The 8,284-nt window shown below is 39.3% G+C and overlaps 1 long non-coding RNA gene across 1 annotated transcript; it reads right to left on the bottom strand.

Moving 5' to 3' along the window:
* Positions 1 to 519: 519 nt before the first annotated feature.
* LOC122460310 lies at positions 520 to 2,707 on the bottom strand. Its single transcript, XR_006281554.1, has 2 exons — positions 2,538 to 2,707; positions 520 to 2,310 (listed from the first exon to the last, which is right to left on the bottom strand). It is a non-coding gene; the product is annotated as an uncharacterized LOC122460310 (long non-coding RNA).
* Positions 2,708 to 8,284: the final 5,577 nt, after the last annotated feature.

The raw sequence follows: 8,284 nt of genomic DNA, 5'->3' as shown, positions 1-8,284 counted from the left end.
AAACCCCACAGCATCCAGCAGTTGTGTGTCATCTGATGCAGTATAGGTAGCAGTTAATATCAACCATCCGTATTTAAAAAAACAACCCAAACATACTGAATCCAATATTCTAGTAATTTTTACAATTTTGTTTGAAAGTAAATTTTCCCAGAAAGTTATTAAATTCATTTTATTTAGACTGTCTAGTTAACTAGCTCTGTCTTTTCAAACATTCATAACAGAAATTGTGTCAGAGACTTGTTGGTAAGTTTCAAAAATACATGTTGTATATCCAGTGGCTGAGGAAAGTCACTACGTAAGCACCTGTTTAGCATATGTGCAACATGCTTCAGATGGTACAGGACCAGGATTCATCACCAAATTTGGTCCGCTGGTTGGATCATTAGCTTCCCTGGCCTGGGCTGGGTACTGACAGGCAGCATGACACATGAGACTGCACAAAGGGACCTGAAAGATTCTAATATAGCCTGCTATTGCAAAAACAGTGTTGATATGAAATAGATAACATGCAACAGGAGCTGGAATGAAATTTTCCAGTTTCCAAACATAACACAATAAAAATCACAAATGAAAGCTTTGTGCACATAAGCTTGATGAGATAACAACACACAGGTCTAATGGAAAGTTAAGTGCAGAAATAAATCTATTACAACCTTAACAAAGGGCCTGAGATCACAGACAGCTGGGTGATAAAAACAACAAAAAAGGTTATAATTACGCTGGAAGAAAATTACACTTTAAAAATATATATAAAATAATTCAGAAGCTGAATATTGAAGATGACCAGAGAGAATATTGTTTTTTAAAATGTGGTGAGTGGCATTTGCTTTCATTCAAAAATAAATTTTAAGAGTGGCAAACTCAGAAAGTCAGTTTCTGTTTTACTTTAATTTTAATACATTCTACTGTGGAACATTTATTATTTGAATGGTTGTAAAAGATGCAACATGCCAGCTCTAAATTGCAAAGTGTTGTATTATCTGTTGTGAAAATTTTGTTAAATTTATATAAAATATGAATTAAAAATTGTGCTAGACTTGCAATGTAACTCTTTTTAAAATGTGTAAATTAAAGATTTTTCATCAGTCTGTTACTTCATGTGAATATCTTCCAGGGTTTTAAATGGAGTTACTAAACTCAAAAGAACATGGATGAAAGCCTAGTTCCATTGAAGTCAATGGAAAAACTCCCTTTGACTTCAGTGGAGCCAGGATTTCACCAACTATGTCTAAATAGGAAGGACAAATAAAAGTCCTAAGATTTGGTTGAAACTTAGCAACAGACATGGAGCAATACAATACAAGAAAAGGATTCCACAAAGAGGAGGCATAGCATACAAAGAGATCCACTCCCAAACATAGAATTCCTAGTACAAGGCATAAAACCTTGACACAGGAGAGAATGGTCAGGAGTATAACAGAGGAGAGGTAGCAGAGAAGTAGACTATTAGGATTGATCTACACACAAATATCCACCAAAATAACTGAATTGGCTTTAATTCACACCTTTTATTATGTCAATGCAAGTCTGTATGTGTGTCCTGGAGAGTCCTCAGAGGGTCAGAGACAAACTCCCTGGTAAAATCTGGGCAATTCTTCTAGGGCGGGCAACCTCCTGTCACCCATTAAGATGGGATAAATTGATAACTGGTTTACAGTTACAGGGAGGCCATTGTTGGGGTGCTTCAGGTCCAAATTTGGGGGTAACAACATGGCATCCTTGGGTGGGCCCACAGCACTATTTGAAGCCTAAGGGAAGTATAACACCCTGGATAAGAGGACGAGTGACACCAAGCAGTAAAAATTTTATTGTTCTTTATCTTAATGAATTGTCTTAAAAACCAGTTTCACAAAGCACATTAAGGATTTGGAGCCCAAGGTAAGTAAGAGCCTTGTTGTTATAAATTTTTTTTAAAAAGAGTATTTGTTAGAAACTGTTATACTGATGCCTGAGCTGAAATCCTAAAAGAAACTGGGAAGCCCTGGAAAATGTTTGAGACTGGTAGAAGGGTCAGTAGCTTAACTGATGCTGGAGCTGATCATCCCAGTAAGATCAGGGAGTCTAGAGTAGGGCTGGTGGAAGGGTCAGTTTAGAAATCAATAGAGACAAGGGCAAGAGGGCCCATGGAAAACAGAATCGGGCACCAAAGGCATAGGCTAGAGGGAGGCAGATTCTGCGGTCAGGCATCCAGTATCCCAGATTTAGAAATAGATATATTAATAAAAGAAATACAAGAATTAAAAAAAGAAAAAGAGACAAAGGATAAAGAAGTAGTTAGCTTAAAAGCAGAAGCTGATACATTAAGAGCAACTATGTCAACTCAAAAAGAAAAGCAGTACTTGTGGCACCTTAGAGACTAACAAATTTATTAGAGCATAAGCTTTCGTGAGCTACAGCTCACTTCATCGGATGCATCTGATGAAGTGAGCTGTAGCTCACGAAAGCTTATGCTCTAATAAATTTGTTAGTCTCTAAGATGCCACAAGTACTGCTTTTCTTTTTGCGAATACAGACTAACACGGCTGCTACTCTGAAACCTATGTTAACTCAGTTCAGATTATTGATTCACAAAATGAAGTAAATGAAATTAAAAATGACTGGGAAATATTGGTTCAGGATATTGAGGAAGGGAAACAAAAAGCAAAAGATAGGGAAGCTGCAATGAGACTTGTACTCTTGGATGTGGGTGGAAAGAAAGAAAGAAAGAAAGAAAGAAAGAAAGAAAGAAAGAAAGAAAGAAAGAAAAAGAAAATGCTGCCTGCAAAAGGCAAATATGTACACTAAAGGAAGAATTAAGAGCAAGTAAATGGGTAATAGCAGCAATAAAATCTGGGAGTGATCAGACGAGAAGGATGTATCCTCCTTGTTGTTATGACTATTCCAAGGAACCTCTCCCAGAACCTTATAGTTCATTAAGTGAGGAACTAGAAGAACTACAAAGACCAGCTCCTCTGGCTCCAATCATTACAACCACAGTGATTAAAACCACTTCACATGGTAATGAGGGAGGACAAGAGGAGCGAACGGAAGAAAGACTGTATACCCTGAAACAAATTAGGGCCTTGGGAAAGTCTATGGGTCCCCTAACTAGAAGTACAGTAGTTCGATGGTTAGCTAACACATAAGGAATGCCTGAGTTAACAGGGAGTAACTTCTCAGCTCTAATAAAAGAATGTATACATACAGAAGATTTTGCTGGACTTTCCTATGAAATACAGTGGGGAGGACAAAGAGATAAAAACAAGATACAGGAAGAAATCTTGAAATTTTTCTTCCCTAATGAAGACCTGGTTGTGTGGTTCTATAGGGAAAAACAACAATGAAGAGATAATATATGATGTAGTTCAATTTAAAAGAGCTTTAGTGTTAGGGTTTAATTCAGCATTAAGAATGGCTATCGTTTCTGACCATCCAGAAACCACTACATTACAGGAAATAGAGGAAAAAGTGAAAAGACTACATGAAATACAGAGGTAAAAATTCCAGCCTTTAAAAGAAAACAAAATACTAAGGGAATCATGTTACCCCCCAAAAAGATACCCCCCAGGGTATCAATGGTAAAGTTTTCCAGTAATGATCCACAGGAAAAAGGAAAGCAGCAAAGTAAACAAAATAAAGAAAGAAGAAAATAAAAATAAAAAGTTTGTTCCTCATGAAAAGAGAAATGTTTGTGATTTAGGAATGAATTGGCTTGGAAGAAAATTGTTACATTACAAACCTGGAAATTAATGGTTTACCCACCAAAAAATTGCTTCGAAGGTTAGCCAACCATGAAAGAAGCACACCTACAGCTCCATCGTGTCTCAAAGATTAGGTAGAGGGAGGCTGAGTGCCCCCATCTCCCCGATATCAGCAAAAGAACATGCTGATTTTGTGGCACATTTACAAATAAACAGATAACTGGGGGAGACCCACTGTATATGTGGAATTTAATAGGGGAGTGATTGGACAAAATGTTAATAAATATGGGTGCCACAGTTTCTTTAGTTAGTACTAGAAACAAAAATTTATTTGGACCCCTGGTAATAACAAGGAAGCTACAAGGATTTAATGAAGCAACGAGTAAAGTACCCTTTAGTGCTCCAGTTCATTTTCAATTAGGGACAAAATGAGATCGGGAACAGTTCAGCTTAATAAATTTGGATGGCAATGGAATAATCGGTGTTAATATATTGAGAAAGCTTAAAGTAACAGTAGATTTAGTAAATAAGGTGTTATGGGAAATTTTGATAAAATTAGAACCATAGATCAACCAATTTTTATTGAAGCAGGGTATAGGTTAGCTACTATTAAAGCAGAAGAAGAACTGAAATGGCCTGATTGGTCAGCAGAAGTTTTGCAAATTGGACAAAAGCATAAAGAGGTCTGGGATACTAATAAAGGCAAATGTGGAAAAACAGAAGCAGAGGTGCTGATTACTGGGCCTGATCTCACCCCAAAGACAGTATAAATATCCTAAATAAGCAGAACCCAGTTTAATAAAGACTATTCAAGGACTTTTAGATCAAGGAGTTATAGTAGAACAACAGAGCACAAATGCTACTGCTATTTGGCCAATTTTAAAAGCAGATGGTAAAACCTGGAGGTTAACCATCGACCTGAGGCCTCTGAATAAAGTAACCTCAGTGACTGCTCCTGTAGTAGCAAAGTATTCAAAAATGATTGCTTCCATTATAGGAGGAGCACGGTGGTCCACTGTTTTAGATTTAGCCAATGCATTTTTTGCTATCCCTTTACATCCAGACTCCTTGTACAAATTTGCCTTTACGTTCTATGGAAGACAGTTCTGCTTCACTTGAACCCCCCAAAGATTTCATAACTCACCTGCTATCTGTCATATGCATGTGAATAAAATGTGGGATAAAATGCCCAATAAGGATATCATCATATTGTATGAAGAGTATATCCTTATCAGCACAAAATCTAAGGAAGATAATTTGGAAATATTAGACCAAGTGTTACAAAAAATAAAAGAAACAGGGTTCAAAGTCAGTCCAGAAAAAAGCTCAAATATGCCAACAAGTCAACTACCTGGGAATAACATTAGGACAAGAAGGGCAATCAACTGACAAACAAAGGGTCGAATTATTACAAAAATTGCCATCTCCAACAGATATATCCACTTTAAGATTGTTTTTAGGGATGACTAACTTCTCTAGAGATTTTACAGAGGATTATGCAGAAAAAGCTAGTCCATTGTATCAGTTGTTAAAGAAAGGTTATTAAAGAAAGGTAATAGATGGGAGTGAAGATCAGAACAGCAAGAAGCTTTTACTCATCTTAGAAGAGCATTAGCTCAAGCCTCAACTTTAGCATATCCAAAAGTAGGACAACCTTTTATATTACAGTTGGCTACTACAAGCACAGGCATGAGTGCTGTTTTAAGTCAAAACGATGGCACAGGTCCTCAACCAGTAGCATATGCCTCGAAGATTCTTATCCCAATACCAGTTATCCCCAATGCTTTTAAAAACATCCCATTCATCTGTAAAATATGTACTAACAGAAAAGATTAATGAGGAGCATGTCTCTAGTCCCAGGTTAGCAAAATGAACATTAGCCTTATTGAATAAGAATATAATCATGGAAAAGATTCCAAACTTATCTCCAGTTCCTTATGGTCTTTTAATAGAAGGAGAACATCATAAATGTCCTTTACCAGAAATTCCTCTTGAAGACCAACATAGTTTCAAGATGGAGCAATCCTAGGCGAGGTTATAGATTCAGTAGATGTGATTTCGTTTGCAGATGGATCTAGCTATTATGAGGAAGGAAGGCATATACGGGATATGCAGATGTGAAGATATCTGATGAAAGTTATTAAGGGAGCATGTTTATCTCATTCAGCACAAACTGCTGAAATTGTAGCTGTAATACACCTCTACCCCGATATAATGTGGTCCGATATAACGCGAATTTGGATATAACGCACTAAAGCAACGCTCTGGGGAGCAGGGCTGCTTTACCTCGTTATATCCGAATTCATGTTACCGCAAGCAGTTCCTCTGTGCCCCCCCTTACTTGCTGCGCTCCCCCACCCCGGCTCACCTCCACCTCCTCCCACGAGCGCGCCGCAGCTCCGCTTCTCCTTCCTCCCAGGCTTCCCACGCCAAACAGCTGATTGGTGCGGCAAGCCTGGAAGGTGGGGGGAGGGGAAGTGGAGCGGCGGTGGCATGCTCAGGGGAGGAGGTGGAGGCAGAGTAGAGGTGAGCTGGGGCGGGAAGTGGTTCCTCTCCCTACCCCGATATAACGCGGCCACACCTATAAGACGGTAAGATTTTCTGGCTCCCGAGGACCACATTATATCGGGGTAAAGGTGTAGTAACATTGGAAAATATGCCAACAAATGAAACCATGGCTATTTTTACAGATTCTGAATGGATATTAAGAGCCAAAGTAGATTGGATGCCTCAGCAGCAAAAAAGAGGCAGGAAATCAGCAGATGGTAAACCCATTGCCCATACTGACAAGTTAATGTATTTATGGGATCTAGCACAACAAAGAACTCAATCCGTATTAACAGGTAAAGTAAAAGCTCATAAGAAAAATGTTGAGGGAACTCAATGGAATAAGAAGGCAGATGGATTAGGCTAAGGAAAGAGCCAGGGAGGGGATAACATGGCAACCAAAAGTCCAGTTGGCCCCAATAACAAAAATAGAAGGAGAAAAGGTAGAACAATTGATTTAGTGGCTTTACAAAGAAAAGATCCTGAAATACAAAAATTTGTATCAAAAGAAAAACACCAAGGATGGAAAATTTGGCAACATGAAACAGGGTTGATATTAGCTACTAAAACAAATGATAATATGTCTGTATGAGAAGTCCTAACAAATTACAACTGAAATAATATCCTTAGTACATGACAATGGGAATATGGGAAGAGATAAAACCCTTGATAGGCTGCAAAAAGCAGGTTGGTGGCCAAGTATAAAGGCAAATCTAGAGCAGTCTGTGAAGAGGAAGTTACCTTGTGTAGTAACGATGGTTCCTCAAGATGTGTGTCTCTATGGGGGCTCCACTGTAGATGTATGTGTGCTCCTGCGCCTCTAATAGTAGATTTTTGATAGCAGTGTCCTGTTGAGCCTGCGCATGTGCCCTCCCTCCCTGGTGATCTGCCTTGAGGTTATTTAGCACTGCGTGGGCGAACCCCCCCCCCCCCACTTCCTTCTCTACTGCAGAGCACTATAGAGAACTCCGAAGTAGAGGGAAGGAGGGTGGGTTGTGGAGCACCCATAGGGACACACATCTTGAAGAACCATCGTTACTGCAGAAGGTGAGTAATTTCCTCTTCTTTGAGTAGGGTTCTTATGGGTGCTCAATTGTAGGTGACTCCTGAGCAGTACCCACCACTGGAGGCTGGGACTTCAGAGTGGAGTCTTTTACTACAGAGAGTACTGTGGAATCAAAGATGATGTGAGCGGCCAAATCTTCAGTGATCGCATAATGTTCTGCAAAAGTATGGGTAGAAGCCCAAGTCGTTGTTCTATAGATTGCTGAGATAGGGGTATCCCTATGGAATGTGATTGAGGTAGAAACTGACCTCGTGGAGTGCATATGGACTCTGGATGGAAGCAAGTTGCACCCTTGATAAGTGATTAATGCAACTAGAGACCCAATTGGATAGTCTTTGAGCCAATATCACAGAGTTTTTGGATCTTTCTGTGGACAAAAGGAAGAGTTTAGGGGATTTCTGAAGTCCTTAGTCCTGTCTAAGTAGAATGCTAAAGTCTTTCTAATAGATAGCATATGCACAATTATCTCCCAGTTGTCACAATGTGGTTCTGGGAAAAAACAGGGAGATGGATCAGTTGATTTATATGGAAAGTGCAGAGAAGGTAGGGAGAAACTTGGGATATGGCCTTAGAGTTACTTTGTCTTTAAAAAAAAAAAAAAAAGGGCAGTGAATGATGGATGTGCCATCAGGGCCGCTGTTTCTCCTATGTGCCTAGCTGAGATAATGGCAATTAGTAATGCTGTCTTCCTGGACAGGTGTAAGAGAGAACAAGTTGCCCTGGACTTGGAGGGAGATCTAGTCAAAGCCCTGAGAACGAGGTTAAAATCCCAGGTTGGAGCGGGTGGCGTCACATGCGGAAAGAGATTCCCAGTGCCCTTAAAGAATCTACACATTAGTGGGTGAGCAAACACCTAGTAGGAAGCCGATTTCGCTGAGAGATGAACCTTAAGGAAGCTGAGAGTTTAAAATGTAGTGTAAAATCAGAGAGAGGAAAGATGAGGTTGGGTCTGTGTGTCTGAAATGACACAAACTTGGAGTTGTTTCCATAT

Source organism: Dermochelys coriacea, chromosome 5 (assembly GCF_009764565.3).
Source record: "Dermochelys coriacea isolate rDerCor1 chromosome 5, rDerCor1.pri.v4, whole genome shotgun sequence".
In the NCBI taxonomy this organism is placed as follows: domain Eukaryota; kingdom Metazoa; phylum Chordata; order Testudines; family Dermochelyidae; genus Dermochelys; species Dermochelys coriacea.
This window is presented reverse-complemented; position numbering and strand designations above follow the sequence as displayed.